Source organism: Ornithorhynchus anatinus, chromosome 5 (genome assembly GCF_004115215.2).
Source record: "Ornithorhynchus anatinus isolate Pmale09 chromosome 5, mOrnAna1.pri.v4, whole genome shotgun sequence".
Lineage (NCBI taxonomy): Eukaryota > Metazoa > Chordata > Mammalia > Monotremata > Ornithorhynchidae > Ornithorhynchus > Ornithorhynchus anatinus.
In genome coordinates, this window is record NC_041732.1 from 98,661,215 (window position 1) to 98,669,796 (window position 8,582).

General features: G+C 47.8%; 1 non-coding gene across 1 annotated transcript; it reads right to left on the bottom strand.

Moving 5' to 3' along the window:
• Positions 1-5,503: 5,503 nt before the first annotated feature.
• Positions 5,504-5,641, bottom strand: LOC114812690. Its single transcript, XR_003760341.1, has one exon. It is a non-coding gene; the product is annotated as a small nucleolar RNA SNORA7 (small nucleolar RNA).
• Between the last annotated feature and the right edge of the window lie 2,941 nt (positions 5,642-8,582).

The window sequence follows — 8,582 nt, forward strand, 5'->3', positions numbered from 1 at the left end:
GCCTCCGGGACGTCTCCACCTGGATGTCGGCCTGCCACCTAAAACTCAACATGAGCGAGACCAAGCTCCTCATCTTCCCTCCCAAACCCGGTCCTCTCCTAGACTTCTCTATCACCGTCGATGGCACGACCATCCTTCCCGTCTCTCGGGCCCGCGATCTCGGTGTCATCCTCGACTCGTCTCTCTCGTTCACCCCACGCATCCTATCCGTTACCGAGACCTGCCGGTCTCACCTCTACGATATCACCAAGATCCGCCCTTTCCTCTCCACCCAAACGGCTGCCTTACTGTTACGGGCTCTCATTATATCCCGGCTAGACTACTGTGTCGGCCTTCTCTCTGACCTCCCTTCCTCCTCTCTCGCCCCGCTCCGGTCTATTCTTCACTCCGCTGCCCGGCTCATCCTCCCGCAGAAACGATCTGGGCCTGTCACTCCCCTTCTTAAACAACTCCAGTGGTTGCCTATCGACCTCCGCTCCAAACAAAAACTCCTCACTCTAGGCTTCGAGGCTCTCCATCACCTTGCCCCTTCCTACCTCTCCTCCCTTCTCTCTTTCTACCGCCCACCCCGCACGCTCCGCTCCTCCGCCGCCCACCTCCTCACCGTCCCTCGGTCTCGCCCATCCCGCTGGCGACCCCCGGGCCATGTCCTCCCGCGGTCCCGGAACGCCCTCCCTCCTCACCTCAGCCAAACTGATTTTCTTCCCCTCTTCAAAACCCTACTTAAAACTCACCTCCTCCAAGAGGCCTTCCCAGACTGAGCTCCTCTTCTCCCTCTACTCCCTCTGCCACCCCCCCTTTTTACCTCTCCGCAGCTAAACCCTCTTTTTCCCCTTTTCCCTCTGCTCCTCCACCTCTCCCTTCCCATCCCCACAGCACCGTACTCGTCCGCTCGACTGTATATATTTTCATTACCCTATTTATTTTGTTAATGAAATGTACATCGCCTCGATTCTATTTAGTCGCCATCGGTTTTTACGAGATGTTCTTCCCCTCGACTCTACTTATTGCCATCGTTCTCGTCCGTCCGTCTCCCCCGATCAGACCGTAAGCCCGTCAAACGGCAGGGACCGTCTCTATCTGTTGCCGACTTGTTCATCCCAAGCGCTTAGTACAGTGTTTTGCACATAGTAAGCGCTCAATAAATACTATTGAATGAATGAATGAATATTGAATGAATGAATGAATGCTTTGCACACAGTCAGTGCTCAGTAAATACGACGGAATAAATGAATGAATGAATGCCATTATGCTGTGACATTGTATGAGTCGTACAACTTCTTTTGGCTTCAATTTCTTGGAGAGTAACACAAAGGTCATCTACTGACCCATCTCCCGACAATGATAGGAAGAAATAAAACTTGATTTATCTAAATCAAAATGAGGTCCAGTGCTGAGAAACTCTGCCGATATAAAGGCTGCGGGGGAAAAATAAAGACTAGAGCAGCTTCCCTGTTTTCCATTCTCAGACCCCACGGGGGAAATAAACTAACAGAGCCTTATTTTTACGAGCTCCATGTTGTATTAGGGTTTCCAAACGTAGCAGATCATCACATCTTCAGTTCCGTGACCTTTCGCAGTCTGTAAGCATTTGGCTGGCCCGAGCCTTCGGCCAGGAACCTTTACTCAGGTTTAGATAAGACAGACGGCACTGAAGAGAGGAAATCCTAGGGCCACGGGAAGGATCAGAGATATTAGAGTATTGTTTATTTTAGTTATCCCTCTTAACTGAAAGTGGCTCTCTTGAGCCCCGGTAGCCGCTGCTCCAAGCTAGGTAATGGATTTATCCGTGGAGCCGAGCAGCGAATACGGGACCGAGCCCCTGGTGAATACTTGGTGAATGTTGGAGCCCGATAGATGTGGACAAGGTGGGCTGGGAGGCACAGAGTTGTTTCAGCGTGTGGAGTTGGAATCGGGAGGACTTCGGTCTCAGATCTCTTTTTGACCCGAGTGGTGGAAATGAGCTGTATTCAGGTTGTTTCTACTTCCGTGAGTTCTTCACGCAGTACTGTGCCGGAGAAATCTGAATCTGAAACAAGGGAATGGATTCCACCCCGCCTCCACCACTACCTTCGAGCAGCATGGCGCGGTGGAGAGAGCACGGACCTGGGGGTCAGAAGGTCGTGGGTTCTAATCCTGACTCCACCACTCATCTGCTGCTTGACCTTGGTAAGTCTCTTCACTTCTCTGGGCCTCAGTTACCTCATCTGTAAAATGGGGATGAAGACTGTGCGCCCCTCGTGGGACAACCTAATTCCCTTGTATCTACCCCAGTGCTTAGAACAGTGCTTGGCACATAGTAAGCACTTAAGAAATACCAACATTATTATTATTACTGGTCATGGGTTTGAATCCCGGCTCTGCCACTTGTCAGCCGGGTGACTGTGGACAAGTCACTTTACTTCTCTGTGCCTCAGTTACCTCATGTGTAAAATGGGGATGAAGACTGTGAGCCCCACGTGGGACAACCTGCTTACCCTGTATCTACCCCAGCGCTTAGAACAGTGCTCTGCACATAGTAAGCGCTTAAATACCAACATTATTATTATCTGTAAAATGGGGATTGAGACCGTGAGCCTTACGGGGGCAGGGACTGTGTCCAACCTGAGTTGCTTGTATCCTCCCCAGTGTTGAGTGCAGTGCCTGGCACATAGTAAGTGCTTAACTGATATTATTATTATTATTACTATTATTACCTTCTTGCTTCTTCTTCCGTTGACAGATAGCTAGAGGATGGAATGGGTTGGGTGAAACTATTTCGTTTTAGGCAAAACTCAGAGAGATCACAGGAAATGAAAGCTGGCATTTTGTAAACAGGGAGGACTTCTTGGAAGCTTTGTGTCTCTGGTTTAGACAGGGTGGTTCTGCTATTATGACACTGCCCAAATTAGGGCAGAAAACAAAGGTGATAATAAATAAGCCTTTATCTGAACTCTGGGTGCCATCCATAGCAGTGGGACTTAATCTTTCAATGTTATTTATTCATTCATTCAATAGTATTTATTAGCATTTACTGGGGGCAAAGCACTGTAATAATAATAATAACGATGATGGCATTTGTTAAGCACTTACGATGTGCTACACACTGTTCTAAGCGCCGGAATAGATACAAGGTAATCAAGTTGTCCCACAGTTCTTAATCCCCATTTTACAGATGAGGTGACCGAGGCACAGAGAAGTGAAGTGACTTGCCCAAGGTCACACAACAGACAAGTGGCAGAGCCAGGATTAGAACCCATATCCTCTGACTCCCAAGCCTGGGCCCTTTCCACTGGCCAGCTGCTTCTGTACTAAGCAATATAGCAATAGACACATTCTCTGCTCACAGTGAGCTTTCAGTCTAGAGGGGGAGACAGACATTAATATAAATAAATGACAGCTATGTACATAATGCTATTGATGCCTGTCTACTTATTTTGTTTTGTTTTGATGTCTGCCTCCCCCCTTCTAGACTGTGAACCCGTTGTTGGGAGGTTGTCTCTATTTGTTGCCAAATAGTACTTTCCAAGCACTTAGTACAGTCCTCTGCTCAGAGTAAGCGCTCAGTAAGTATGATTGAATGAATAATGGTATTTATTGAGCACTTAACGTGTGCAGAGCACTGTACTAAGCACTTGGGAAAGTAGAATACAACGGAGTTGGTAGATACTTTTCCTGCCCACAATGAGCTTGCAGTCTAGAGGAGGAGACAGACCTTAATAGGAATAAATAGTGGAGAGATCCGTGCAATAATAATAATAATGTCGGTATTCGTTAAGCGCTTAGCTATGTGCAGAGCACAGTTCTAAGCTCTGCAGTAGATAGAGGGTAATCAGGTTGTCCCACGTGAGGCTCATAGTCTTAATCCCCATTTTACAGATGAGGTAACTGAGGCCCAGAGAAGTTAAGTGACTGGCCCACAGTCACAGAGCTGACAAGTGGCAGAGCCGGGATTCGAACCCATGACCTCTGACTCCCAAGCCCGGACTCTTTCCACTGAGCCAAGCTACTTTGTGGGGCTGAGGGTGGGGTGAATACCAATGCCCAGGGAGAATGAATGGCACAGTTCCATAGTGATACAGAGTCTGCAAGACCAACTGCTTCAGTCTCGGCCATGAAGACCTCTCCCCTGAGGGACCACCAAGCCAGCTGCTTTCCCCGGGAGTCTCTCAAGAAAGAAGACTTGATGGAATTTTCAAGAAGTTCCCAATTTTGGTAAGTTGGTTTCTGCCAAGAAGTGTAAAGCCTGGCACAAACAACTGTTCATTAAGCTCTCTTAGAAACAGGGCAGGAGGACATGGTGCTATCCCTTTGTAGATGGAGAGATTTGAGTGGCAGATGAATTCAATGATTAATCAGTAGGGAGTTGGGGAGAGATGCGGACCAGGTAAGCTGGAAGACACGGAGTTTCTTCAGCAAGGGGAGTTTGGATCGGGAGAACTTCAATCAGAGATCTCTTTCTGATTTTCTGACCTTGGTGACACAGAGAGAGAGAGAGAGAGAGAGAGCGACTTCTCCTCTGTTATAAAACTAATTTTTGTGGTATAATAATAATAATAATAATGTTGGTATTTGTTAAGCGCTGCCTATGTGCCGAACACTGTTCTAAACACTGGGGTAGATTCAGGGTAATCAAGTCGTCCCACGTGCGGCTCACAGTCTTATTGCCCATTTTACAGATGAGGTTACCGAGGCACCGAGAAGTTAAGTGACTTGCCCGAAGTCACACAGCTGACAGGTGGCGGAGCTGGAATTAGAACCCATGACCCCTGACTCCTAAACCTGTGCTCTTTCCACCGAGCCAGCATTTTGTGTCAAGCGCTGTTCTAAACACTGGGTAGATACAAGTTAATCAGGTTGGAGGCAGTCCCTGTCCCATATGGAACTCACAGTCTAAGGAGGAGGGAGGACAGGTATAATAGTGTTGATAATAATAATAATAATAATAATAATGATGACAAGAATGATTGTAGTATTTGTTAAGCACTTACTTCATGCCAAGCACTGTTCTAAGCACTGGGTTACATAAAAACTAATCAGAGTAGTCACAGTCACTGTTCCACATGGGGCTCAAAGTCTTAATCTCAGTTTTAAAGATGAATCCCCCTTTTGCAGTTGCAGAAACTGAGGCACAGAGGAATTAAGTGACTTGTCCAAGGTCACCCAGGCTAATGGCAGAGCTGGGATTAGAACGTAGGATATCTGGTTCCTAGGCCTGTGTTCTAACCACCAAGCCACACTGCTTCTCTTTCACTCTGCTAGATAATTTTGAGGGCACCTGTGGTAAGACTGCTATTTGGTATCTTATGCCGTCGAGTCGTTTCCAACCCACGGCGACACCACAGTCACATCTATCCCCAAACACCCTGCTGTCCATCTGCAATCGGTCTGGTAGTGGATCCATTAGAGTTTTCTTGCTAAAAATACAGAAACGGTTTACTGTTGCCTCCTTCCGTGCAGTAAACTGAAGTCTTCACCCTCGACTGTCTCCGATGCCGCTGCTGCCCAGCACGGGTGAGTTTTGACTCGTGGCAGATGGCCTGCCACTCGCTAGCCACTGGCCAAGCTAGGAATGGACCGGGTAGGCCTCTGCTCGACTCTCCCTCCCGTAGCTGAGACTGGTAGAGGACTGGAAACTCTCCAGATACAACCCTGGGAGGGGGCTATTTGGGTACCAAATGCTTTTTGGAAACTTCTGCTTTCCTCACGTGCCCAATATTTACTAGGAGATTATGAAACTCTCCCTCATCATTTTTCCTTCTTATCCGTGACCACCTGAGGAGTATTTCATTTTTCAAGTGTCTTCCAGAAAGCCATTTAACATAATAAACATCTATACGTGTCTAACTGTTCACTTGTGGACTGCAGAACCTTTACCTGACCATAGACCGAACGATACTATTCATTCCTGTTCAGAGCAAATCCCCTCCTCCTTGAAAATTTGAATGGGATTTACTCTCCTGAACAGCTAAACCATGTTTTATGACTTTTCGTGTGGCTATGGATTTACCCGTCTTGGAACAGGACAGACCTTACCAAATATCTCTGCCATAGACCACCCAAGGATGTGGAATATGAGTCTCACTGTAGTCCCAGGGATCAGCGCTTAGTACAGTGCTCTGCACAAAGCAGGTGTTCAGTAAATGTCATTGATTGACGGATTGATTGCTGGGAGATGTCCTCCATGTCTGCTGATCTGAACAAGGGGAAGAGGGGGAATTTTCTCTCCAGGCAGAATTTGATCGAGTGACCCAAGAGAAAGGCTGAATGGATACCTGCTCTTGACGGTCTGTGTCCAAGGGAGGGTGCGTGGAGCTGAAGTGGGTGACGGACCTGTAAACTGTAAGTTCTTCAGTAGACTGTATGTTCCTTATGGATAGGGAACATGTCTACCAGCTAATAATAATAATAGAAAATAATTGTGGTATTTCATTCAATAGTATTTATTGAGCACTTCCTAAGTGCAGAGCACTGTACTAAGTGCTTGGAATGTACAATTCGGCAACAGATAGAGACAATCCCTACCCAGTGATGGGCTCACAGTCTAAATGGGGGAGACAGACAGCAAAGCAAAACAGAACAAAACAAAAACAACAGCATCAAGATAAATGGAATCAAGGAGATATGCACCTCATTAACAAAATAAATAAGGTAATAATATATACAAATGAGCACAGTGCTGAGGGGAAGGGGGAAGAGCAGAGGGTGGGGGGAGGGGAGGGAAGGCGAGCAGAGGGAAGGGGGGCTCAGTCTGGGAAGGCCTCCTGGAGGAGGTGAGCTCTCCGTAGGACTTTGAAGAGGGGAAGAGAGTTAGTTTGGTGGATGTGAGGAAGGAGGGCATTCCAGGACAGCGGTAGTTCGTGGGCCAGGGGTCGACGGCGGGATAGGCGAGAACGGGGGACGGTGAGGAGGCGGGCGGCAGAGGAGCGGAGTGTTTGGGCTGGGCGGTAGAAAGAGAGAAGGGAGGTGAAGTAGGAGGGGGCAAGGTGATGGAGACCCTTAGAGCCTAGAGTGAGAAGTTTTTGTTTCACGCAAAGGTTGATAGACAACCACTGGAGGTTTTTGAGGAGGGGAGTGACATGCCCAGAGCGTTTCTGTAGGAAGATGATCCGGGCAGTGGAATGAAGAATAGACTGGAGTGGGGAGAGACAGGAGGAAGGGAGATTAGAGAGGAGGCTGACACACTAATCCAGACGGTATATTCTGAGAGCTTGTACCAGCACTGTAGCAGTTTGGATGGAGAGGAGAGGGCAGATCTTGGCGATATTGGTATTTGTTAAGTACTTACTATGTGTCAACCGCTGTACCAAGTGTTGGGGTAGATACAAGATAATCAACGTTGGTATTTGTTAAGCGCTTACTATGTGCAGAGCACTGTTCTAAGCGCTGGGGTAGACACAGGGGAATCAAGTTGTCCCACGTGGGGCTCACAGTCTTAATCCCCATTTTACAGATGAGGTAACTGAGGCCCAGAGAAGTGAAGTGACTTGCCCACGGTCACACAGCTGACAAGTGGCAGAGGCGGGATCAGGTTCTACATGGGGCTTACGGGCTAAGTAGGAGGTAGAACAGGCATGGAATCCCCATTTTGCAGATGAGGGAAGGCGCATGAGCGGAAAAAGCACGGGCCTGGGAGTCAAAAGGACCTGGGTTCTAATCCCGTCTCTGCCATTTCTTTGCTGCATGACTTTGGGTAAGTTACTTCACTTCTCTAGGCCTCATCTCATCTGTAAAATGGGAAATTAAGACTGTGAGCTCCATGTGAGTCATGGACTGTGTCCAACCAGATTAGCTTTTACCTACCCCGGCACTTAGCACAGTGCCTGGCACATAGTAAGTGCTTAACTAACTTTATAAAAAAAAAGAACTGAGACAAAGAGAAGTTAAGTGACTTGCAGAAGGTCAATTCTGTTCTACTGTACTTTCCAAAATGCTTGGTACAATGTTCTACACACAGTAAGCGCTCAAATAATATGACTGATGAATTGATTGACTGTGACAAAAATCAAAGAGAGGAGAGCTGTATCTGAGGGAGAATCAGCTGCTCTCCTGCCATGCCGACTCAATGGTTGGGCAGAAGAGATAGATAGATAGATAATAATAATAATGATAATAATAATGTTGGTATTTGTTAAGCGCTTACTATGTGCAGAGCACTATTCTAAGCGCTGGGGTAGATACAGGGTAATCAGGTTGTCTCACATGAGGCTCACAGTCTTAATCCCCATTTTACAGATGAGGCAACTGAGGCACAGAGAGGTGAAGCGACTTGCCCACAGTCACACAGCGGCCAAGTGGCAGAGCCGGGATTCGAACCCATGACCTCTGACTCCCAAGCCCGTACTCCTTCCACTGAGCCACCGAGCGAGATGAGTGCTATCGAGGCAGCAGCAGGATGATGGAGGTTGGGTAGGGCAGTCTGTTGGTTATCAAATTTACATTTTGAGTGTAAAATTGAATGGGGCAGATGGAGTGACGGTTGGGAGCGACGGGCAGGTTTGGAAGAAAGGAGTCAGAAAGACCCCCACTGGGGTTGTGGCCGTCCAGTTTATGTCTAGCTGTCAACCGGTGGTGGATGAGGTGGAGTCTAGCCCAAAGAGCCG